Genomic DNA, 26,722 nt, shown 5'->3' on the forward strand with positions numbered 1-26,722 from the left:
TGTATAGCACAGGGAACTATATCCCATTTCCTGGGATAGTCCAAGATAGAAAAGAATATTTTAAAAGAATATATATATATATATATACACATACGGGAACTCCCAATATATACATATATATATATATATATATATATATATATATATATATATATATAAACTGGGTCACTTTGCTGTACAGCAGAAATTGGCACAACATTGTAAATCAACTATACTTTAATTAAAAAATAATAAATAAATTTAAAAAATCAGGCAAGGTATAAATGTGCTTCATCATGGCTCAGTACGGGGTGCAGTACAAGGCTAGAGGAGATTAATTCTGGAACACAAGTGCCAAAAATGTGGGCATTGATATCTGTTGCTAAGGTTATTAGGTGATGAAAAATATAGTGTTTACATTATAATGTGACCATTTTGAAAATATATTTGTCAAAATGTCTCTCATTTCCCAGAATACCCTGTTCATACGCTGGGCAGTGTGAAGGGCATAAAGTAAAAGATGGAGTTTTGTTTTGTTTTTTAAGGCAAGTGGAGTGAAATTATAAAGGACTTCAAGTGAGTTTGTTCCATGGAAAATGAGAAACAAGAAAAGACTTTGAATAGGATCATTACGTGACAGGTGCCCTATTAGTCACAGATATAAAGTAACACTAGCCTTCCCACAGTCCATAGTCTAGTCAAGGAGACCCACCCATAGGTAATTTCCATACAAATAAACAGAAGGCAAGGTGATGTAATCCAAGTCGTGTGTCAGAAATATCCCTCTGGCAGTGTGAGTACTGGTTGGAGGAGGGAAGGAGCCCAGTCGAAAGCAATTGCAGCATCCAGGTAAGAGACTAAGAGGATCACAGAGTGGTCAGAGGAAATGAAATCTAGGGCACAGGTAAAGCATTCATTTTGGAAAAAGCGATTTCACTTCTGAAGCAGGTGAAGGAAAGAAGCACAAAAAAGATACAAAAAACCATATTTCCTTTTAGATTGGCATGATTTAAAAATCATTTTCCCATTTTTACTCAACTTAGCTCTTCTCTTTCACTGGTTGTAATGGAAAGTGTTTCAACCAATTACTCAGATTCCAAACAAACAACATACTTCTTTGTTTAACTCCAATATAACCCAGCTGTAGAAAAATAATCAAGAGCTGACCACTGTGTCTGTTTGTACACTTAGAAAACTATAGGTTAGATTCCCAGAGGTTTTTGTTTTTCCAGGCATCAGAACCACAGTCATTGTAAAATTTATGAAACTAAATAAGATGGCAAGCTCTTTTTGAGAGAATAAGGAAGAGGCACATATCAGAGTAGATTAAAAGTGATAAGCAGTAGTTACTCTTAAACCAGTTACTATCTGTAGGCAGTTATTCAGCTATGCCTTATTAGCTCATAAAATCAGCTGCCTACTTTGACATTCGTTCATTCATTTCTCAAATATTTACTAAATGTCCACAGTGAGCTGGGCATTCTTCTAGGTACTGGAGATATAGTAGTAAATATAATGAGACCAAAAACATCCTCCTGGAGCTTACATATTAGTGAGAAAAAGGCAGATAACTAAAAAAAATATGTAACTAGAAAAATAATAGTATATTAGATGATAACTGTTACAGAGAAGATAGCAGGGGATGTTGGATGGAATGGTCATTGCTGGGGTGAGTGGTGTGCAGGGAAGTCTTTACTTAGAAGTCAACATCAGCATAAAGGCCTAAAAGAAGTGAGAAAGTGAGCAATTAATGCTTCTCCGTTTGAACACCCAAGGACCTAAGACTCAGCATACTCAAAACTATGCTCATCATTTTCCTTCTCAATGATGAGAATCAGGGTCAGTGAACTGTGTTCTCTGAGTCAGTGAATGGCACCAGCAAACACTGGTCTCCCAAGTCATTTTGACCTTGTCCCTTCCATTAGTTCTCACATTCAGTCTATTACCAAGGCTTGCCAGTTTTACCTCCTGAACATTTTTCTGCTTTGCCCCTTAGTCCCAAGTCCATCTCAATCTTCCCAACCACAATAGCCTCCAGACTGTCCTGCCCTTCTCAAATCTATCCTCCACATCAGAGAACCTGAATCAAACTCATGTATCTACATCACAACCCTGACCATGTCATTGCCTTGATTAGAATGTGTCACTGTCTCACCATCACCTCTAGGACATTGTCCAAGCCCTTTAGCACAACAAAGTCCCTGTAATACCTGATCTCTTCCAAATTCTCCACCCAAGTCTTCTAAACATTTAATTGTTCCTTTCTACATGCCGTGTTATTTCACTCCTCTTTGCCTTTGCTTGTGACATTTCCTCAGCCTCAAATCTGCATTTAACTAGCTTTAGATATCTGTCAAGCTCAACCGAACACCGCTTCTTCCAGGGAGTATGATCTCTCACATTTGTTAAATGCATCTCCTCCTTGCCAACTCCTAATGTAGAGCAAACCGCTGTATGGTTTTGTTTTGTTTTGTTTTTTTTTTTTTTTTAATCTGTGGATGTGTCTATCTCCCCCACAAGTCTAAGCAGTTCAAGGGCAGAATGGGAATTTATTCATATTCATATTTCCTAGCATATTCCTGGATGAACTTTTCAAATAAACTAATTTAAAGATAAGGCTCCCACAACACAGGAAGTGGTCACATTTCAGACCAAAGTTCAATGCTTCACTCTACTTGTAACTTGATCTATAAAACAATAACCACAAAGTGGTTTTTTTCCTCCCAGTGTTGGAAGGGGGAGAAAATGCTGCTCATCGACATTCCTCTTGAGGTCAAAGCAGAGACCACTTTTTGGCCCGGGTGTGGGCAGCACTGGAATATGCAGGACAAGGGACAGAATTTTTTGTTGATTCCTAAAACAAGTTTGCAAAAGGTGAGCGCTTAAGGTAAGTAAGCCAAGGTAAGCTGCCAGGGTAAGCCAAGAGTGGGCAGAAGACTATAGGTGTTCGCTGTGAAACTTCTAGTAAAATTCAAGTCTTACTAAGTTCATAAAATGTTTGTACATGTGCATGTACATGCTTGTATGTGCATGTGAGGTATAATCTGGGAAAGGAGCATGGCTTTATGTCCAGTGATGAGGGGCATACAGAGACTGCATGCTAGGGTGCAGGACAGGAGATGTTGGGGATCATAAGCAAATAAACTGTCACTATTTGTAGTGTTTGGTATTTGAAGTAATGCAGGCCTATGGTTTGGGGTAATGCATGGACACTGGAGTCAGAATTGAGGTGGGTTTCAATCCTCTATCCAACTTTCATCAGCTGTGTGGGCCAGTCATTTACCTTCTCCAAGTCTGAGCCTTTTCCTATACAAAGGGGATAAAACTTCTGAATTACTAGAAAGATCAGCTAAGTGCTCAGTGCATTGCAACTGTTATTTTCATCAGTCCTGTGTTTTAGGAAGATGTTGTTGGTAGTGGTGCGAGGAGTGGCCAGAAGCCGGCATAAACTAGAGATAAACTGATATTTGAGCAACTCTTCGCTAGAGAAAGGAGAGTCCACATGCAGGAAATGGTGGTGGAAATATAAAGGAAAAAATTCAAAAGGCAGGACTTAATAACTGTTTGGATAAGAATATCCAGGAAAAGTGGGGAGAGGTCTGAGATGGAGACAAAGCTTTGCATTTCAGTAAGTAGAAAATGAACAGTGATGTCATGTTTTCACCAGGCCACCCTCGTCTGTGTGTGAAGAGCATTCCACCCAGCACCTACTCTCTGAAGTATGTGCCATCCTCCTCCAAGCCAACTGAGACCTCAGGACTTTACTCAAGGAAGTCCCTTGTCATCAGAAATCTTCCCTGGCCATACAAGCCCAGGTTTAATTCTTTCTCCAATCTGCTGATGCCCCTTAAGTCACTTAAGGATTAGATACTAAATTATGTGTCATTCCTGGGATTTTTACATGTGACTTGCTGACTAAATTTCTTGTTCTCTGAAGATGAGAACAAAGACTCACCTATTTTTCCATCATCATCTCAGGCAGGTGGTCCATACCAACTCACTGCTTCTCTGACCTAATATTGATAGCTTCCTTTGTTCTGGACTTTCATGCAATCACTGATGCAAATTGTCATTTATGAGAACCCCATAAGGAAGAGAGTATGTTTTTTAAAAAGGTAGGAGAAGAACTAGGAGACAACCCCCAAATAACAAACAAAACCAACCCAGTAAAAATACTTTGTACTCACCACACTATACTCATCATCATCTCTACCATCACTAACACTTACTGAGCATCAGTCAAGTGCCAGGTACAAGGATTATCTCACTTAAACCTCACAATGACCTTGTAAGGTAGGTACTACCACTATCTTCATATCACAGATGAAGAGATGAGACTTAAGGAGGTTAAGTAGCTTCCATATATTAACAGCTAGTAAGCGGTGGAAGATAGAAACTCTAACATTATCACCTTACTAGTTGGGTTATGCCAGTAGCCAGATTAAAGCAATTGTTCTAAGCGAGGGAAGTAACATAAAATAGAGCATAGGATGGTAGGAGAGAACTGGGCTAGGTATCAGAAGACTGGGGTTTTGGTCATGAGAAAGTTGGGATCTCAGTTTTCTTTTTTCCCTTTTTTTTTTGGCCAAGGATCGAACCCTCACCACAGTGGTGACCCAGCTCTCAGTAGGGGCAACACTAGATTCTTAACCTACTGAACCATCAGGGAATTCCCTGCCTCGGTTTTCTTTATCTGTAAAATGAAGGGTTTAAGGTAGGTAACCTCCAAGATGCATTCCAGCCCCCAGATTCTGTACTAGGAACATCAATGTCATGATGTGATAAGAGACTTACTAGCATCATTTTTAATATAGGTGCATATATTTTAGGGAGTTATTGAATGATTAGGAGCAGATTAATCTGGGAAATTGGAAGGTCACATGTAGTTTTGAGAGTGTTTTGAAACAAGAAATGAAATGGCATGAAGTAGAAACATGAGGAAAAAATTCATGCTAAGATATGGTCAGGAAAATGACTAAAAGGAGGGAGTGGATGAGTCATGTGCACAGGATAACCAGCGCATTTGCCGGGCTGCAGTGGGACGTACCATCACAGCGGGAAATGGGTACAGTTTGTCAAGAAAGGACTAAAAGGGGTGAAGGATATTGAAAGCAATGCATAGAGGTCCAAAAATTAGTAACTGGGGCAAAATCTTTCTCCAACAAATTTTTTGAGAGTGTGCATCAAAAAATGATGAATTAATTTTTTCAGACATTAATTTGTTATCTGGGTAGAATAAGAACATAGCTATCTAACAAAAGCTTCTTAAAAGCATGGAAAAGGAAGTTGTTCTGGCATGAAATATAAGAGTTATATTTCCTCAGAGAACAGCTTATGAATCTGTGTGTTTGTATGTGTGTGTGTGTGTGTGTGTGAGAGAGAGAGAGAGAGAGAGAGAGAGAGAGATGAATGTGGTATGTGCATAAGTGTAAGAGGAAATTGTTGAGGTCTGTGTGTTAGGGGGTTGGCTTTTTTTAAGTAATTGCTGGTGTATTTTCTTAATTTATTCCCAGAATGCAAAATAACCTAGCCTAACTTCCCAAATATACCACAAGTACCTTAAACTTTGTTTCACCTTTCTGAAATCTTTTTATTCAGGAAAAACAATCTTTATTACAGAAGAATAAAATCAGTTACGCTCTATGAGTTTTTTGGTAAGTTAGCTCTACTTCTGAGTCATTAGAAAATAGCAGGACTATTTCAATATAAAGTCCTAATAAAAGGATTAGCTTTGATAAGAAACTAGGTAGGAAGTTCTCAGATTCAAGTGTTTTTCCTAGAAAAGTTTATCATGAAACTTTTCTTTTTTTTTTTTTTTTTTTTTTTTTTGGCCATGCCCAGAGCATGTGGAAGTTCCCAGGCTTGGAATCAAATCTGCGTCACAGCAATGACCCAAGCCATTGCAGTGATACTGCCAGATCCTTAACTCTCTGTACCACAGAACTCTGAAAATACTTGTTTTATATTCTCCTGTTTCTGAAATGCATTTTCTTTACTTATATAGTGACATAATTTGCATCTATATGGAGTGAATAAGCAATGAGATCCTGCTGTATAGTACAGGGAACTATGTCTAGTCATTTATGATGGAAGACAATGGAGGATAATGTGAGAAAAAGAAGTATATATATGTGTGACTGGGTCATTTGCTATACAGTAGAAATTGATAGAACACTGTAAACCAACTATAATGGAAAAAATAAAAATAATTAAAAAAGAAAAAAATAAAATGACATAAGGCATATTTAAGATTTGGATTTTACATTGTGTTTACGGGAAAGATTGCTGAGCAGAGCCAGAGAACTATGTAGGAAAGGGAGAAGGTACTAATTTGAATGTGTATTTAGTAGGTGGCAGGAGCTATGCCTTACATTTTATACACAGTATTTCATTTAATTGCCCTAATGCTCCTACACATGAGAACAAAGAACCTCTGAGTTACCTGGCTGAGTCACACAACTCATAAATGAAAGCATAAGGACTCAAACTAGCCCAGATCAGCTCAACAAAAAACATTTTGAGCAAGGACAATATACAAAGAACTAGGCCTGGCCTGATAGAAGTAGGGTAAGATTTTTTAAAATGAAGGCACAATGCCTGTCTTCAAAATACTTACTTCTAAAGGGAGAGTTAAAAGAGAAATGAAAAAAAAAAGTCAGGAGAATTCAAAGTTGACAAACATTAAATTTTGTTGGGCAGTCTTAGGAATGACTTTGTGGCTTACCTAGCTATTCAATGTGAGTCTTAAAGGATAGCTAAGATTTTTAAAAGAAGTGTATTATAAATGGAGTGAACCATGCAGAAGAAAAAAAGACAACCAAGTAGAGAGCAATTGGAGTTCCTGTTGTAGCTTGTAGCTCAGGGGGTTAAGAATACAACCTGGTGTCTGTGAGAATATGGATTTGATCCCTAGCCTCGCTCAGTGAGTTAAGGATTTGGTGTTGCCACGAGCTACAGTGTAGATCCCAGATGTAGCTTGAATATGGTGTTGCTGTGGCTGTGATGTAGGCCTGCAGCTGTAGCTCTGATTTGACCCCTAGCCTGGGAACCTCCCTATGCCACAGGAGCAGCCATAAAAAGAAAAAAAAAAAAAGTAGACAGCAATGGAAAACAAGAATACGTTTGGTTTAGAAGAAACAGAGTGAAAAGAAAAGAGGAGCAAGTCACGCTGTGTTTTAAGAAGGCCCATGTGTTCTCAGAAAAGCTGAGAAGGCAGCACATCTGTATTAGCCAGAGGAGTTTCAATAACAGGTCTCAAAAAACTCAAACCATTTCAAGCAGAAAAAGAAATTAATACAACATCACTGCCTCATAAAGCCCCCTCAAAAACCTGGCAGTCATGAAAATTTGAACTCAGTTTTGAACACTACCCAGCCTACTTCTACTTCCCTCCCGACTTCTCTTTGAGAGTTGGCTTCATTCTTCTTTCTTATTGCTGACAGTTTATTTTGGTCTTTGATCCATGTGCCCACCTCCTGCAAAATTATTTAAGAAGTTGCTAAAAAGAGATGGCTTATAAGCACTTGGAGAGAAGGGTTGACAGGGAGACAAAAATGGGTTCTCAGAGAAAAGTCATGTCTAATTCATAACTCTTCATTTTTTAACAGGGTTATTAATGGTAATATTAGGGAACATAGAGAACTGAAGTTTTACATGATATGCAAATATGCCATCTTAGTTTGCTATCTAGGACGTTTCATGATCTGGCCTCTGAACTGCTTCAACAGTCTCCCTCGTTCCTCACCTTGCTCCCCCTGCTAGACTGTAAGTTAAATGAAAAGCAGAGAATATGTCATTTTCACCATCATACTTCCAGCATCTAGCAAAGATCCTGGCCCATAGCAGGTACTTGATTAATGTATATTTAATCAACAAATGAATAAATAACATTTTGTAGATAAAAACTATGGTATGTTGGCTAGATGAGAATGAGATTTTGTAAGTAACTTTCTTAAAAGTATGCATAGTTTTGTGTAGTAAAATCAAGTAGTTGAGGGCTATAAGGTCTGAACCTAGCCATATGTTATTATTCAACATTCCCATCAATAATTCAAATGAAGAAAAAGGAGGAATATGTATTATACCTCCAACAAAGCTCAAGGACAAATGTGGAATGACAGTAACAGATATCAAAAAGATCTTGACAGGCTAAAGGGATGAAAAGCAATCAAGACAAAATTTAACAAAAATAAATATGCATCTCTGCATTAAGGTTCAAAATTAGCAATGACAATGGAGACATGACTTGACAATATTTCAAAAGGTGAGCCTGAGACTAAAATTGTATTTCAGTTAACTGCCTTCATTTTGCAGTCTTGTGCATTTTATTTTTATATGTAAAAGTATTCCAAGAAAGGATTCAACACAAGGTTGCCAGTGCAATTTCATGGCACAAAATTCATAACAATCTCTGACCTACAGGTTCTACTTTTACAAGAAACAGATTTATTGAGCTATAAATCACACATTATAAAATTTTAAAATGTAAAATCCAGTGAGTTTTAGTATATTAGCTGAGTTATTCAACTGTCACCACAATAACATTTTAGAATATTTCATTGCTCCTAAAATAAACCCCATACTCATTAGCAGTCATTCCCATTCTACACTCCCCTCATTGCTTGGCAATCACTAATTTGCTTTTTGCCATCATAGATTTGCTTGTTTTGGACATTTCACATAAATGGAATCATACAATATGTGATCTTTTCCGTGACTTTTTAGCATAGTGTTTTCAAGGTTCATCCAGATTGTAGAATATATCAGTACTTCATTCCTCTTTCTGGCTAAAAAATATTCTATTGCATGAGTACACTGTATTTGTTAATTTGTCAGTTGATGAACATTTGGATTGTCTCCATTTTTTGATCATTCTGAATAATACTGTTATGTATGAACATTCATGTAGAAATTTTTGTGTGGATATACGTTTTCATGTCTCCCGGACAAATGTCTAGGAGCACAATTGCTGGCTCATAGGGTAACTCTTATGTTTAGGTTTCCTGGGAATATGTTTCCAAAGTCATTGTACCATTTTATAATCACGATAGCAATGCGTAAGGGTTCCAATTTCTCCAATTCCTCTACAACACTTTATTATTATTATTATTTTAGCTCTCCTAGTGTGTGTGATGTGGTATTTCATAGTTTTGATTTGCACTTCCCTGTTGACTAAAGATATTGAGCATATTTTATATGCTTATTGATCTACTGTATGTCCTATTCAAACCCTTTGTCCATCTTTTAATTGGGTTACTTATCTATTTATGATTGAGTTGCAAGTGCTTTTTTCATCATCTTGACACAGTCTGTTATCACTATATGATTAAAAAATTTTTTCCCTTATCTGTGAGGTTGTCTTTTCTTTCTCACTGACTCTTTGACTGTAAATTCAGTTTGACCCTTTTCACAACATGGTCAACAAAAATGAACATAATGTTAAACCGTATTAATAAAACTATGCAACCCAGATAAAAATATATCTACTCTCTGTTAGTCTGGCCACTCGGGAATGTTGAAATCAGTTCAGGGTACCACAGTGAAGAAGGCATACAAAAATAGATTAAATTATTCCTGGGGTGAGCAAGGGTCTGAAAACCATTTCATATTGCTTATAAGAAACAGAACAGGGAGTAGAGTATATTTAGCACAGAATAAGTGTTCTCCAGTTACTGAAGGGTACTCATGTAATTCTCTAGAAACTGAAAGTAAAATAAATCGATGCCAAATAAAAGACCCATTTGGGGGGGTCTATATAATGGAGGAATTACAACAGTCACACCATGCTAAATGCTTATTAAATATTAAATAAATATTAGCTAAATAGATCAATGAATAAATAAATTGAACCTATACAAAGGCAGAACGAGCTGTTTGTTTCAATAAGGAGTAGGCTCCCACCAATAAAATGTTCAAGAAAGTAAAAAATTATCCACTGCTCCTGTGGTACACGTTTCCTTCATTGCTAAAAAAGATTGGACAAGATAATCTCTGAAGTCTCTTCCAAATCTAAGACTCACTTTAAAAACCCAGATCAGGAAGTTATTGATGGAGATTCAATTTTTAAATCTATTTTGAATTAGGAATATACTCACAAGAAAAATTTAATGTACAAAAGAGAATACACTGAAACTTGGATCTTTCTCCCATTCCTGTATCCCGTCACTCAGTGTCCTTCCTTGGAGGTAAACCCTGTTATTGTTTCTTATCCAGAAATATTCTGTTTGTGAAGGTATACATGAAAAAAATATTTTTACATAAATGGTAGCTTGGTACACATGTTTTGCATCTTGTATTTTTCACTTTAAAATCTACTTTGCATGGAGTTCCCCTCGTGGCTCAGTGTTAAGGAACCTGACTAGCACCCATGAGGATACTGGTTCAATCCCTGGCCTCGCTCAGTGGGTTAAGGATCTGGCATTGCCATCAGCTGTGGTGTAGGTTGCAGATACCACTTGGATCTGGCATTGCTGTGGCTGTGGTGTAGGCCAGCAGCTACAGCTCCGATTCAACCCCTAGCCTGGGAACCTCCATATGCCATGGGTATAGCCCTAAAAAGACAAAAAAAAAAAAAATCTATGCTGCCGGTTATAGATTATATCAGTGCATAAAAGACCAATTTTACTCTTATTAAAGGCTGTGTAGTATCCCATTGTATGAAACTACAATTTATTTAACCTGACCCTTATTGCTGGATGCTTATGTTGTTTTCTGGTTTTTGCTATTACAAATAGTGCTACAGTAGATGTACTTATGAATTCTTCATTTTGCATTTGTAAAAATAGTTTTTAGGAAAAATTAATAATAGAATTTCTTGAAACAAAGGGTTTGCATTTTTGTTTTGGATAAAGATTACCAAAATTGCTTTCCATGGAGTTGTAGCAATTTACCCTCTTACTAAAACTGTTCAAGAATATTTATTTCCCCTTACCCTCAACCCCTAACTCAATTAGTGTTTTCATTTTTTTTTTATATTTGCCAATATCATGGATGAAGAATGGTCACTGCTGCTTAATTTTCATTTATTTTGAATGAGGTTGAGCTTATTTACATGCTAAAGAGCCACTTGTGTAATTTTTAAATAAAAATTCTTATCTAGTTTGCTAATGAGTTATAGACTTTTTCTTAGTGATTAATTTGATATTAATGCATTAAGGAAATTAGCCATTTGTCTATATGAGTTGCAAATTTTCCCCTGGATTCTAATTATATTTTGTCTTTGTTTATGTTTTTCCCTTATGGAATCCTTCTGTATTTTATGTAATTAGACTAAATATCAATCATTCATTTTACACTTCTGAGATGTTTTTCAACATAGACCTATTACAGAATCATTTTAAAAATTGTCCTCTGTATGTTCTATTACTTTTATGATTTTGTTTTTCACATTCAAGTCTTTATACCATCTGGAATTTATTTTGGGTGGAGGTAGGGATTCAAGTGTTTTGTTTTTTTTTTCCCAGATGGCTATATAATATGCTTTATTAAATACAGGCAATAGGTGAAGTTCATAGTTCTGAGTAGAATGCTCATAAATTATCACATTACCTGCAAGAGTAGTGCGTACATAGCGGCACAATAACAATAGCAAAATAAAATAATAACCACAAGAATAATACTAGCTATACTTACATGGTGCTTAGTATGTGTCAAGCACATGTCTAAGCTTTTTATACAAATGCAAGTGGGTAATTATCTCAAATCCTAAGAACTGGCCAGGTTCATTGCAATGATTGATTCAAGAAGACAAATCCTTCCTGCACTCCAGGAATATAAATAAATAGAAATATAAATAAAAGCAAAGAAAACAAAATTCCTCATCTTTTGAATGGAGTTAAAATATAAACTCCACTGTAAATAAAATATGTAAATATTATAAATAATATAAATATAAATAAAAGCAAAGAGAACAGAAATAAAAGCGAAGATATATATATATATATGTATGAGCAAAGAGAACAAAATTCCTCATCTTTACAGTGCAGTTTAAGAGAACTATAGGAATTAAAAAAAATTTTATTCATTTAGGCAAGCGAATAAATAGTAGTTCAGCTGGTATTTGCTGAGAGCAAGGCTTTGCACTATAGAAATGCAGTAAAGACTGGACTTGATCAGTCAGTGCATCCCAGTCATAGTTATGTGTGTGCCAGGCATCACAGATATTCAGCCTATATACACCAGAACAGTAGTACCAGCTGGCTATATTCTGATGATGGTGCTTCATATATTCTGATTGATCAATGTCAGAGCTCTATTGGTTGTTAAATATTTCAAATAGCACCATAGTTCCAAGTGCTGCAGAAATTCTTTACATGCATTAATGGCGCTCTAAAATTAGGAGTTTGGGATTAAAATATATACACTACTGCATATAAAATAGATAATTGATAAGGACATACTGTATGGTGCAGGGAACTATATTCAATATCCTGTGACAGCCTATAATGGAAAAGAATATAAAAAAGAATATGTATATATGAATCACTTTGCTACACACCTGAAACTAACACAACATTGCTTGCTTTTTAGGGCCTCACCCACAGCATATAGAAGTTCCCAGGCTAGGGGTCTAATCAGAGACACAGCTGCTGGCCCATGCCACAGCCATAACAACCGGGATCTGAGCTGCATCTGCGACCTACACCACAGCTCATGGCAACCCCAGATCCTTAACCTACAGAGCAAGGCCAGGCCCTCATGGATACTAGTTGGTTTCATTTCCATCGAGCCACAACAGGAACTCCCTTAACTATATTTTAATTAAAAAATGTTTTTAAAGCAAAAAAGAACAATTTTAACAATAAAAATTTAAAAGTGTTCTAATATATCCCTGGACATTTTCTTCATAATATTTACTATGAAATTATATACTTTCAAATAGTTAGACTGTCTTTCTGCAAGATTAAGTTGTAAATTACCTGAAAGCTGGAACCCATCTGTTTTGCTCAATGTTTTACTTCAGTGTCTAGCACTTAGTAAGTGCTCAATAAATATTTGTCTAGTGAATGACTTTACATATAGTTCTAGATGCAGACTGATCCAATTTCTAATTCCTTCCCCACCTTTTCCTAGCTATGTGACCTCGGCTATGTTTCATAGTTCTCTATACTTTGTTTCTTCCCCTGTAAGTGGACACAGTAATAAATGTTACTTAATAGGGTTTCTATGAGAATATTACATCATCATCATCATCATCATCACCATTATCACTGTCATAGTGAGTTCTTATATAACCAGATCCTCTCAGCTCTAGAAATATCTCCTTGAAGAATGTGATCCATTACACACACTCATGTTTGAAAAGCCAGTCCTGAGATTGCATATCTGAATGTTCGGACTTTCCTTTAATCTTGTGACTCACAGCCTAGCAGCCAAAAATCTATCAAGGAGTTCCTGCTGTGACACAACAGGATTGGTGACATCTCTGCAGTGCCTGAATGCAAGTTCAATCCTGGCCCGGTGCACTAAGTTAAAGGATCAGGCATTGCCGCAGCTGCATTGTAGGTTGCAACTTTGGCTGGGATCTGATCCCTGGTCAGGGAACTCCATATGCCCCTGGGCTGCCAAAAAAGAAAAAAAAAATCTACTAAGCAGTCAGAAGAGAGCAAGGGACCAATTTTTATAATAAGCAGACAAAGCAGCAGGGTACCTGTCAAGCGAGTGTGAACAGTTTTAATGGCAAACTTATGTCATTCCCTAAGAGTTTGTCAACCAAGAGTCTGTAAAACTAGGTGAAGCATTCATGAGATACAATCTTGCATCTACACTTTAATGCCCTAAAATTTACATTGCTGTTTTGGCAGCCACATTACCTGTTCAAAAGAAGATGTGGTACATATATACAATGGAATTCTACTCAGTGATAAAAAAAGAATGAAATAATGCCATTTATTACAGACCAAGAAACTATCAAACTAAGTGAAGTTAGACAGTGAAAGACAAAGATCATATGGTATTGTTATGGCAGCTGCCCAGCAGCCCTGCGCCACAGCGTATCAGCTCTGGTGACAGCCCTGTGGCTGGAGTCCACCAGCTCCAGCAGCTCTGTGGCTGCAGTGGATCAGCTCTTTCACCCGGCGAGAAACCAAGTGAGTACTTGGAGAGTTGGAGAACTCAGGTTTATTACGCATGCGGGCTCAGAGGAGATCGCTCTCCGGAGTCTGTGCCCTGAAGAAGGGTTTCACAAGGCTTTTATGGGCTACCTCTTCTGGGTCCATGCTTGGCTAGTCGGACTGGAGTGACGTCAGGCAAGGTAGTAGATGTGGAAACAAGTTTACAGAAGCAGGTGTGTTGGGGAGGGGTGGTTAGGGGCTGTTGACTAGACTTTGCTTAGTCATCATGGCCAGGGTCTCTCCTTTCTACCTTTTTATTGGGAAAGTTTCTCCTACATTCCCCTCTCTTGATGCTTTTCCACTTGCTTGGAGCAAGCATCAATTTTTAGAGGTCAAGTTGTCTGTGTCTGATGTGTCTGGGCGGGGGGCATACTGTGTCCTGACTAACATTTGCAACCTTATAGACTCTATTCGTGTGGTTATGAAATGAGTAATTGCATTAAGAATTCAGGGCCCAAACAAGAGGGCAATGATGAGTATAGTCAGAGGCCCAGTTAAGTGTAGGAGCCGTGAAGCCCAGTTCCAGATCTTATTCCATTAGTTTGAAGACTCTGCCAATTCTCGCCTCCTCTTGGTTATTCGATCTTTTAATTGTTGTGCCATGCCACTGATTACTCCTGACTTGTTGGCATAAAGACAGCATTCTTCATCAGGCAAAGTCCCCCTTTTTCAGCAGTAAGTCCAGTGCTCTCCTGTTTTGAAGGGCCACTTCTGCCAGAGAATCTACCTGATCTTGTAAGGCAAGTGGCTACTTGTTCCATGTCATCTGTGAATTCTTTAGATAATTGATGATAATAAGCAGCCCAGGATGCTACTTCCTCCCACTCCTGCTCCTATCCCTGCTGAAATTCCCAAACCAACTAATAAGGGAATAATTTGTCTTGCTCTCTTGGTTCTGCCATGTGCCTCTATGGGCACCATAAGAGACTGATTTCCAGGGACAATATCTATTTGAGGAGTGACAAAGGCTAAAGGGCAGGTCCCTGTCCAATTATCAGGGAGGCACTGGTAAGCATAATTCCCACATACAAATAAGAGGTCTATCTTGGGTCTACACCAAGTCCCATTGATCAAGGGGGGGGTCTAAGTTCTCAACATTAGTAACATTATCACATTTGGTCAGGTTAACCACCTGAACCATTTCCCAAAACTTTGAATACACCATGGGGCTGTGAGAGGCATGTGTACACCTACCAGTCTAGGTTCTCGTGTTGGATAAAACTGGCTTTGATTTCCCCTGGTGGTATTGATGACACTTATCAGTATGGCAATAAGTTGAGGCTTTTGGATGGGTAAACAGAGCCAGCAGTCCCTCGCTAGTTTAGGGCTTGTCATATTTAAGAGGTGGTGCGTGGCATGCAGCACTTGGCTCAGGTCAAGACCTTGACTTAGAGGTCTGAGTTTTAGCTTGGGTAACTGTATGGGGGTGGGCAGCTGAAGCAGTAGAAGCCCATCATGTGGCTTTTCCAACTCAAAATCTATTCCCCCTAGCCAGGATTGTAGCCAGCTGGGTAGCAATTTCTGGGCAGCCTGTCATCTGTTAATCCTGTCCCATCCCATAGATCATTGTCCCAGTCTGTCGCCCTTGGAGTGAGCAGCAGGGTGAGTGTTAACAGAACTATGATTCCCTTAATCCTTTTCACTGACCTATTATGAATAGGGATCCTTGTATACTGACAGTCAGGAGATACATCACACAGATGAGCAGCCGGGCTCCCTGTCCCCATTCTGAAGGGGATACCACATAGAGCCCCACTCCAAATATGAGGGTTATGGCAATTTCAATCACCAATATTCTCTACCAGAGCATGAGTTCAGTTTAAGTTTGCATGGAGATCCTCTGGCCTCCACTTGTACAAACCAGCCAACTTCCAGTATGTGGCTGGGGCAGGGCTGTAGATTCCTCAAGCTTCTGCATGTGTAGGCTGGCCAGCTTCCGGGTGTGACCAGAGGAGGGCCTGCCATCCTCCGGTGCCAAATGTCTCTGGAACTTGATCCTGAGGGGGTTCTCAGGGTGCTGGACAGCTTCCCAGGTGTCTGTGTCAGTGGCAGGAGCAGGCTTCTTTATTCTGGTGTGATGGGCCCATGGGGTAATACCTATAACCTTTAAAGCAGTTGGGGTTGCTATGCGACCCTTAATTTACAAATGTTAACCAGTAGCCACATCAAAGAATGTATCAAAGTCCATGTTCCTACACTGACTGCCTGAGTTAATATTCTGCCTCAATTTCCCCCCTGCGTTGGAGATTCTAACTGTGGGGAATAAGGGGTGATGACCACTCTGACTTCTTCCTGCTGAGAAGGGGCATCATTAGGGAAAGCAGTTAGGTCTCCACTCATGGAATAGTCAAGCGGGCTTTGATACATTGCTTTGGGTACCCCTTCTATCAACATTTGAAGGTTGATAGATTTTAATCAGGATGTAATGAAGCAAGAAATACAATTAATTATACAGGGTCTGAATAAAAGGATCAAGATCACAATGAATATGGTGAAGAAATATTTTCACCAGGAGGAGGTCAGCTGGTTCCACAGGGCAGCTCAAAAAGCTGGAGCCAGATAGGACAGCTCATGAATCTACTGTCAAAGATCTAGCAGAGAATTAGACACATTCTGTGAACAATCAGGAATACAACATTTAGATTTTATAATAGCACAGGTAACTTGTATGATTTTTCTGATTTCTCTGGCTGGTTATGAAATATTTGTATGCCTTGGTCAGCATGTAATTGAACGCTACCTTATGTCCTTGTGAGCAGTATGATTTATGGCACCTTACTTTTAAAGTTAACTTAAATATATTCTAAACAGTCCCCACCATGCACAAAATTCTCTTCTCAGTGCCCACTTCCCATACACCTTGTATCACTTTCTGTATCCATATTAGTCTGTTTTATTTTCAAACCAGAGCAATCAGCTGAAGACAGACTATCTTTCTTTTGCCTTAATAAAATTCAATTCCATCCCTCTTTCCTTCTATATTGAAAGTACACACATTCTACTTTTCTAAAGCAACCACGGACTGTCCTTTATAATTTCTAAAAACACATGTTTTTCTTATAGAGACCATCTCAGGGTGGCACTGATCATATTGATTAATCATTCTAAATAGCTTTAGTTTCTGTTTAGTAAATGATGTCTCAGTGTCTCCTTTGACCTCTGTTAAACCTAGGTACGATATTATATCTAATGTTGACAGCTGTAATGACATGTATGTATTAATTAGATCAGCAAACTTCAATTCTAATTTAAGATATTAATTTAATACTGAATATTTCCCAATTTACTTGAACCTAAAATTAATTCTGGCCAGTTAGTTACCTTCCATATTTTGAGAATTTATATATGCAAAGCCTTAGCCAAGGAAATGCAGAATAAAGGCATCTTTAAAATCTAATACAGTAACCCATGCTGCTGTTTCTGGAATTTGTGAAAGAAGAGTGTAGGGATTGGGCACCACTGGATGTAATGGGACCAGTGTCTCATTTATTAGATGAAGGTCTTGTACTAGGAGCCAATCCTGTTAAGTTTTTGCACTCCCAATATAGGAGTGTTACAAGGGTTGATACATTCAATTAATAATCTCTGTTCTCTTATGTGTCCTATAATTGGGATAAATCCCTGTCATGCCTTGGGTCTCAGAGGATACTGCCTTTGCAAAGAAATAAATTCTGAGATCTTTAAGACATTTCCACCAGTTGCTCTTCCTATGTTTCCTCCTATGGCCCAGGCTTCTGGGTCAATACATACTTCCATCAAAGGTAGGCATAAACCTTGATTAGGCTCCATTGCCATGTGAACTGAGGCTTTAACCTCTTACAAAATATTTCTTTCTAAAAGAGGAGTTGGACTCTCTGGAACAATCAGAAAGGCATGAGAGATTCCCAGTCACGACTCAAAGGTTGTGTAAAAAATTTTTTAACCAGCTTGCCAGAAATATGAATGTGGTGGTTTCATGAGGGAGGGGCCCAGGATTGGAGAGGAGGACTGAAAAGTGGCTCCCATATTCAGGAGGAAGTCAACAGGCTGTCTTCCTACATGTAGAGTTACCCAGGGCTCCTGAGTGGTGATAAGGACAGGAGCCATTATGGAAATGTCCCATCAGTCTTGATCCTGGGCCTGAGGGGTCAACCCCAAAGACCTTCATCTTCAAGGGCAGTCCCTCTTCCAATGATCTCCCCAACATATGGGGCACAGCCTAGGTGCTGTGGTCTGAGTCTTGGGTCATTCCCATTTAAAGGGTCCCTCTTGAAGAAAAAAGAAAAGAAAAAAAAAAAAAAAAGAAGAAGAAGAAGAAGAACTAGGACTGAGGAAACCGCAATCAGAGAGCAGTCACTCAAATAAGCCAGCATACAGATTTAATCATGAACATGCTTCAAACAAAATAAAATTAAAAAGAAAAAAATAAAAGAGTCATCAAAACCATAAAATGTGGGCAAGGGATGTTAGGAGGTAAATAACCCTTTTTGTTTGTATGTATGTCTCTCTTCTTAATTTTAATATAATAATGAAGTGTTTGAACTTACAGGACCATCAGGCTAAAACACACAATTATGGGAAGGGGTTAGCATACTTCAAAAACAGGGCAACCACAAGCCAAAACCAAATATTGCATTTGCAAAAAATAAAAAAAAAATACACTCAAGCAGATAATAACAGGAGACCATCCAACCAAAAAAAAAAAAAAAAAAAAAGAAAAGAAAGAATGGAGAACCATAGAATCAACTGGAACACGAGGATCAAATGGCAATAAATAATCATCTATCAATTATCACCTTAAATGTCAATGGACTGAATGCCCCAATCAAAAGACACAGAATGGCTGAGTGGATAAAAAGGCAATATGCTGCCTACAAGAAACTCACCTTAGGACAAAAGATACATATAGATTGAAAGTGAAAGGGTGGGGAAAAGTATTTCATGCCAATAGACATGACAGAAAAGCAGGAGTCGCAACGCTCACATCAGACAAAATAGACTTTAAAACAAAAGACATAAAGAAAGACAAAGAAGGACACTATTTAATGATTAAGGGATCCATCCAAGGAGAGGATGTTACTATCATCAACATATATGCCCCAAATACAGGAGCACCCAGACACATACAACAAATATTAACAGACATAAAGGGGGATATTGATGAGAATACAATCATAGTAGGAGACCTAAATACCCCCCTCACATCAATGGACAGATCCTCTAGACAGAAAACCAATAAAGCAACAGAGATCCTAAAGGAAACAATAGAAAAGTTAGACTTAATTGATATCTTCAGGACACTACATCCAAAAAAATCAGAATACACATTCTTCTCAAATGCTCATGGAACATTCTCAAGAATCGACCACATATTGGGACATAAAGCAAATCTCAATAAATTTAGGAGCATAGGAATTATCTCAAGTATCTTCTCTGACCACAATGCCATGAAATTAGAAATCAACCACAGGAAAAGCAAAGAGAAAAAACCTACTCCATGGAGACTAAACAACATGCTACTAAAAAACCAATGGGTCAATGAGGAAATCAAGAAGGAAATTAAAAACTACCCTGAAACAAATGATAATGAAGACACAACCTCTCAAAATCTATGGGATGCTGCGAAAGCAGTGCTCAGAGGGAAATTTATAGCAATACAGGCCTTCCTCAAAAAAGAAGATCCCAAATTGACAACTTAACCCTCCACCTAAATGAATTAGAAAAAGAAGAACAAAAAAGTCCTAAAGTCAGCAGAAGGAAGGAAATTATAAAGATCAAAGAAGAAATCAATAAAATAGAGACTCAAAAAACAATAGAGAAAATTAATAAAACCAAGAGCTGGTTCTTTGAAAAGGTGAACAAAATTGATAAACCCCTGGCCAGACTCACTAAAAAGAGGAGAGAAAGAACCCAAATCACCAAAATTATAAATGAAAAAGGAGAAATCACAACGGATACAGCAGAAATACAAAAAACCATAAGAGAATACTATGAACAACTATACGGCAACAAGTTTGACAATCTGGAAGAAATGGACAATTTTCTAGAATCTTACAGCCTGCCAAAACTGAATCAAGCAGAAACAGACCAACTGAACAGACCGATCACTAGAAATGAAATTGAAGAGGTCATAAAATCACTCCCTACAAATAAAAGCCCAGGACCAGATGGCTTCACAGGTGAATTTTATCAAACATATAAAGAGGAATTAGTGCCCATCCTCCTTAAACTCTTTCAAAAGGTTGAAGAAGAAGGGATACTCCCAAAGACATTCTATGATGCCACCATCACCCTCATTCCAAAACCAGGCAGAGATACCACCAAAAAAGAAAACTATCGGCCAATATCATTGATGAATATAGATGCAAAAATTCTCAACAAAATCTTAGCCAACCGAATCCAACAACATATTAAAAAAATTATACACCATGACCAGGTTGGGTTCATCCCAGGTTCACAAGGATGGTTCAATATATGCAAATCAATCAGCAACATACACCACATTAACAAAAAAAAAGTCAAAAATCATATGATCATCTCAATAGATGCAGAAAAAGCATTTGACAAAGTTCAACATCCATTCATGATTAAGACCCTCGCCAAAGTGGGTATAGAGGGAACATTCCTGAATATAATCAAAGCCATTTATGATAAACCCACAGCAAATCTAATCCTCAATGGGGAAAAACTGAAAGCCTTCTCACTCAAATCTGGAACAAGACAGGGATGCCCACTCTCACCACTGCTCTTCAACATCGTTTTGGAAGTCTTAGCCACAGCAATTAGACAAACAAAAGAAATCAAAGGCATCCATATAGGAAGAGAAGAGATCAAACTGTCACTGTATGCAGATGACATGATTCTATACCTAGAAAACCCTAAGGACTCAACTCCAAAACTCCTTGAACTGATTAATAAATTCAGCAAAGTGGCAGGATATAAGATTAACATTCAGAAGTCAGTTGCATTTCTGTATACCAGCAATGAAACATTAGAAAAGGAATACAAAAATATGATATCTTTTAAAATTGTACCACACAAAATCAAATACCTCGGAATACACCTGACCAAAGAGGTAAAGGACCTATATGCCGAGAACTATAAAACCTTAATCAAAGAAATCAAAGAAGATGTAAAGAAATGGAAAGATATTCCATGTTCCTGGATTGGAAAAATCAATATTGTGAAAATGGCCATCCTACCCAAAGCAATCTACAGATTCAATGCAATCCCTATCAAATTACCCATGACATTTTTCACAGAACTAGAACAAACAATCCAAACATTTATATGGAACCACAAAAGACCCAGAATCGCCAAAGCAATCCTGAGAAACAAAAACCAAGCAGGGGGCATAACTCTCCCAGACTTCAAGATATACTACAAAGCCACAGTCATCAAAACAGTGTGGTACTGGTATCAAAACAGACAGACAGACCAATGGAACAGAATAGAGAATCCGGAAATAAACCCTGACACCTATGGTCAATTAATCTTTGACAAGGGAGGCAAGAACATCAAATGGGAAAAGGAAAGTCTATTCAGCAAGCATTGCTGGGAAACCTGGACAGCTGCATGCAAAGCAATGAAACTAGAACACACCCTCACACCATGCACAAAAATAAACTCCAAATGGCTGAAAGACTTAAATATACGACAGGACACCATCAAACTCCTAGAAGAAAACATAGGCAAAACACTCTCTGACATCAACATCATGAATATTTTCTCAGGGCAGTCTCCCAAAGCAATAGAAATTAGAGCAAAAATAAACCCATGGGACCTCATCAAACTGAAAAGCTTTTGCACAGCAAAGGAAACCCAAAAGAAAACAAAAAGACAACTTACAGAATGGGAGAAAATAGTTTCAAATGATGCAACTGACAAGGGCTTAATCTCTAGAATATATAAGCAACTTATACAACTCAACAGCAAAAAAACCAATCAATCAATGGAAAAATGGGCAAAAGACCTGAATAGACATTTCTCCAAAGAAGATATACAGATGGCCAGCAAACACATGAAAAAATGCTCAACATTGCTGATTATAAGAGAAATGCAAATCAAAACTACCATGAGATACCACCTCACACCAGTCAGAATGGCCATCCCTAATAAATCCACAAATAACAAGTGCTGGAGGGGCTGTGGAGAAAAGGGAACCCTCCTGCACTGTTAGTGGGAATGTAAGCTGGTACAACCACTATGGAGAACAGTTTGGAGATACCTTAGAAATCTATACATAGAACTTCCATATGACCCTGCAATCCCACTCTTGGGCATCTATCCGGACAAAGCTCTACTTAAAAGAGACACATGCACCCGCATGTTCATTGCAGCACTATTCACAATAGCCAGGACATGGAAACAATCCAAATGTCCATCGACAGAGGATTGGATTCGGAAGAAGTGGTATATATACACAATGGAATACTACTCAGCCATAAAAAAGGATGACATCATGCCATTTGCAGCAACATGGATGGAACTAGAGAATCTCATACTGAGTGAAATGAGCCAGAAAGACAAAGACAAATACCATATGATATCACTTATAACTGGAATCTAATATCCAGCACAAATGAACATCTCCTCAGAAGAGAAAATCATGGACTTGGAGAAGAGACTTGTGGCTGCCTGATGGGAGGGGGAGGGAGTGGGAGGGATCGGGAGCTTGGGCTTATCAGACACAACCTAGAATAGATTTACAAGGAGATCCCGCTGAATAGCATTGAGAACTATGTCTAGATACTCATGTTGCAACAGAAGAAAGGGTGGGGGAAAAACTGTAATTGTAATGTATACATGTAAGGATAACCTGACCCCCTTGCTGTACAGTGGGAAAATAAAATAAAAAAAATAAATAAAATAAAATAAAATAAAGGGTCCCTCTTTTCCACAGAGGAAACAGCCTCAGGGCATAGGTCTCTGCCCTAGTCCTCTCACCTTAGAAACTCCCAGGTTGACTCCCTGTAGCTCCGTAACTAGAGCCTTGGCCTTGTCTCTGTCTCTCCTCTTGTTCTTTCATTCTTTCTGGCCCTGATTATAACATACTTGAGTTGCTACTCTGAGGAGATGCTCCAGGTCCTGATCAGGTCCAAAAGCCAATTTTTGGAGCTTTCTCCATGTATCTGGCACCAATTAAGCTATGAATTTATCCTTAAGCATTACTTGGCCCTCCATTGTTTCTGGGTTCCTTGGTGTATGTTTTTTCAATGCCTTTTTGAGTCTTTCTAAGAAAGCTGATGGACTCTCTTGTTCCCCTAGTAAACCTCCGATAGTTTTTACCAGGCTTTATTCATGAGGCTTTTAATCCCTCAACTATACAAGTAATAAAATGATTTCTATGCCAATTATTGTTATCTCCCTCATCAGCAGACCAGTTGGGATCACTCATAGGAACTGCCTGACACCCTGTGGGGAACCTTGTTCATTCCTCTTCTAATCTGCCCCTGGCATTTACAGCATCATTCCATTCATCTTCCCCAGCTTTGAGCAGTTTTGAAGACTTTATGCATTTTTTCCACTTATAGTCAATGTCTGTTTCCATAATAACATCACATCCTTCCAGGCTAACTCAAAGGACTGCATGAGACCCTGAAAGACCTCAATATATCTGGGTCATCAGCAAATTTTCCCAAATCTGTTTTTATTTGCCTTAAGTCCTGAAGTGAAATAGGTGTATGGACTGGTTTCTTGTCCCCATTCTTTGTTTGCTACCTCTTGTAAAGGGAGTAGAGAAAGATATAACTTTGGCACTGGAGGGGGGAGAGGAGGAGCCTTGAGTGGTATTGGAGAAGGCTGATTAACTTCTGGCTAATTGGAGAATAGTATTATAAGCTAGAGAGCCTTCAGATGGCCTTCACTCTCCATCTGACAGATTATATAGTGGCCAGGCTTTTGTTCAAAAGAAAATTAAATGTCAATCTTGCTCCAGTTCTTCAAGGCACATGTCAGAGGAGTTGCTATTGAGCCATGCACCAGGCTTGAGGGTGTGGCTCCCATCCAAAAAAGAGAAAAAGATCAGCATCCAGTGCCTATTGTCCCTTCTTGGTTATGTGAGGGTGTCCCCTCTCTTAGATGGAGCAGCTATACATTAGTGGTCAAATATCCCATCCTACCTTAGGCTGACTGGAATTAACCACTCTTTACCAGCATAGCCTCTCTTCCCATCATCCCTGCCCATTGCCTGTCTCTGGACAGAAGTAAAGAAAACTCAGGCATACAGTCCCTGCTCTGAGTTTTCAAATCCTAAGACACTTGCTCTGACATGCCCTCTATTAATATTAGGAAAGTTTCTAAGCCACAGTTAACAGGTAAATTGGATGAACCAGCCTTCAATTTCTCCAACCAGGGTGAAAGTAAACAGCAAAAAGCAAAACTGACTATGCCGAGGCTCTGAGGCTAAACACTTGGCCTAAGTTGGATGAATACTAGCTACGAACTCCTTTTCCCCCACAGGCCTGGTAACAACTCAGGATGGTCTTAACATCTAGAGGTCTATTTCCTTCACCCCCACAGCTCTGTTTGAGGTAATAGCAAAGGAAATGATGACAGATCAGGTTAGTTTTATACCATAATCTTCAGAAAATCCCTTTTTGAAATCTTTGATCACACAGTCTACGACCATGGGTTTAGACTTGGGTGAACCCATGGTGTCTTTCTGTGGATCTTGTCTATGGCCTGATATTATGAGACCTTCTCTGACCTCGTGGGTGGTATCCCCAGTAGCTTTGCCTCTGCCACTCTTGAAAACAAGACAGCTCCCAGTCAGCTCACTCTACGACTGGGGAGAGCACCTGCTCTGTTGCAAGTATCTCTGATCCATCTTGGGCCCCCAGTTTTGGGAAGGCACTCTCAGACAAGTTCTAATGTTTTGGGCAAAGGACAGGGGACTGCATACCCCATCCTCCCTATACCATGAACTGAGCAGGGGATGACAGGCTTGTCTCCCTGATTCAGATCCTGGGCCTATGTGAACTGACAAAATGGGCAGCTCCATGGCTGGTTTAGAATCTGGGCTGAGAGTTCCTGGAGGCCCAGGGGAAAGGTCAAGTTAGATAATCTCCTCAGAGGAATTTATGGCCCAAATGGCAGGAGCACAGGGGTCTCTGGCCCACAGGCTTCTGGGTTAGGTCCCACCCTATGTGGCTGCCCTGTGCCGGTGTCGCAGACAAAACAAGGGATGGTGCCCCCTTCTCAGAAGGTGGCCATTCAGACGTCCACCTGACTGTCCTCCTCTCTTGGAGTTTAGGTGCCTCTTAGCAATTGGCTGGTTCGTATAAGCCCCGAACTTGGATTGGACTCGCAGGAGGGAAGAGAACCCTCAGAGTCCGCTACAGCCATAAGCCGTATGAGGTCACCACGGAACTGCAGGTTAGGACCCACTCGGACTCCGTAGCCGCTAAGACCCTGGAGCCACAAATTCAAACCTGAAGCGCAAGTGAATCAGGCCGCACGTTCACTCTCACACACACTCAGAGGTTATCACAATGCCTCCCACTCCCTGGGAGTCCCTAACTAGCAGCTCAAACAAGCACAACTTTCAATTGGCTACACCTGACAGTTGCTCCACCCAAGCAAGAGGTTCCTCTGCTTCCAATCTGGAGCACTAAGACTACTGCTCCGGTCAAGCACAGCTTCTGACTGGAGAGTCTCCCTAAGGGGGTGATCAGTCCCCTCTTCTGCCCGCTGGGGCAGGACCTGACTGGAGTTTGCCCCAGGGCCTTACCTTGTCCAGATGCCTTCCTTGTGAGTTGGTCTGGGAGTCAGGAATGCCGCTCACGGAGGAGGACCTGAAATATACCATCAGGTGGCAGGCTGCCTCGTTCGGTTTGAGGCTCCCCAGCTCCCTGGCTCCTGGCCAGCCTTGCCTCCATTCCAGTGGCTCAAGGGGCCAGAACAGTTGGAATCTTGCTGGGGCCTCCAGAAATGTTACAGCAGCTACCCAGCAGCCCTGCGCCACAACGTATCAGCTCTGGTGACAGCCCTGTGGCTGGAGTCCACCAGCTCCAGCAGCTCTGTGGCTGCAGTGGATCAGCTCTTTCACCCAGCGAGAAACCAAGCGAGCACTGGGAGAGTTGGAGAACTCGGGTTTATTACGCATGCGGGCTCAGAGGAGATCACTCTCCGGAGTCTGCGCCCTGAAGAAGGTTTCACAAGATTTTTATGGGCTATCTCTTCCGGGTCCATGCTTGGCTAGTCGGTCCGGAGTGATGTCAGGCAAAGTAGTAGATGCGGAAACAAGTTTACAGAAGCAGGTGTGTTGGGGAGGGGTGGTTAGGAGCAGTTGGCTGGCCTTTGCTTAGTCATCATGGCCAGGGTCTCTCCTTTCTACCTTTTTATTGGGATGGTCTCTCCTACAGTATCATCTATATGTGGAATCTAAAAAAAAAAAAAAAAAAGCGCAAAAAGGATACACTAGGGGATCCACTCAAAGAAAGAAGTGAGACTCTCAACCTCAGGGAGCTTCTTTGTTCTTTGCTTACCCTCTATGTCATGATAACGTGTGTGTGTGTGTGTGTGTGTGTGTGTGTGTGTGTGTGTGTGTGTGTGTCCAGTCTGAAGCTCCTGCCTCAGTTCCAGATTGCTTTATTCAGGTATTTACTAGATATTTCCATGTAGCATTCCCAAGGCTCATCTACCTCACCACC

The 26,722-nt window shown here is 39.5% G+C and overlaps 1 protein-coding gene across 16 annotated transcripts in view; it reads right to left on the reverse strand.

Moving 5' to 3' along the window:
• MMP13 (matrix metallopeptidase 13) overlaps nt 1-26,273 on the reverse strand; it is a 67,704-nt gene extending 41,431 nt beyond the window's left edge. For all 16 annotated transcript variants that reach the window (XM_084975863.1, XM_021062710.2, XM_021062712.2 and 13 more), the window contains exon 1: nt 25,801-26,273. The gene's annotated coding sequence lies outside the window, so the exon portion shown is untranslated. The remainder of the gene's footprint in view (nt 1-25,800) is intronic.
• Between the last annotated feature and the right edge of the window lie 449 nt (nt 26,274-26,722).

This window comes from Sus scrofa, chromosome 9, assembly GCF_054392235.1.
Source record: "Sus scrofa isolate SSC_HxYL_T2T_F1_AM1 chromosome 9, Sscrofa_HxYL_maternal_Yorkshire_Landrace_v2.0, whole genome shotgun sequence".
Lineage (NCBI taxonomy): Eukaryota > Metazoa > Chordata > Mammalia > Artiodactyla > Suidae > Sus > Sus scrofa.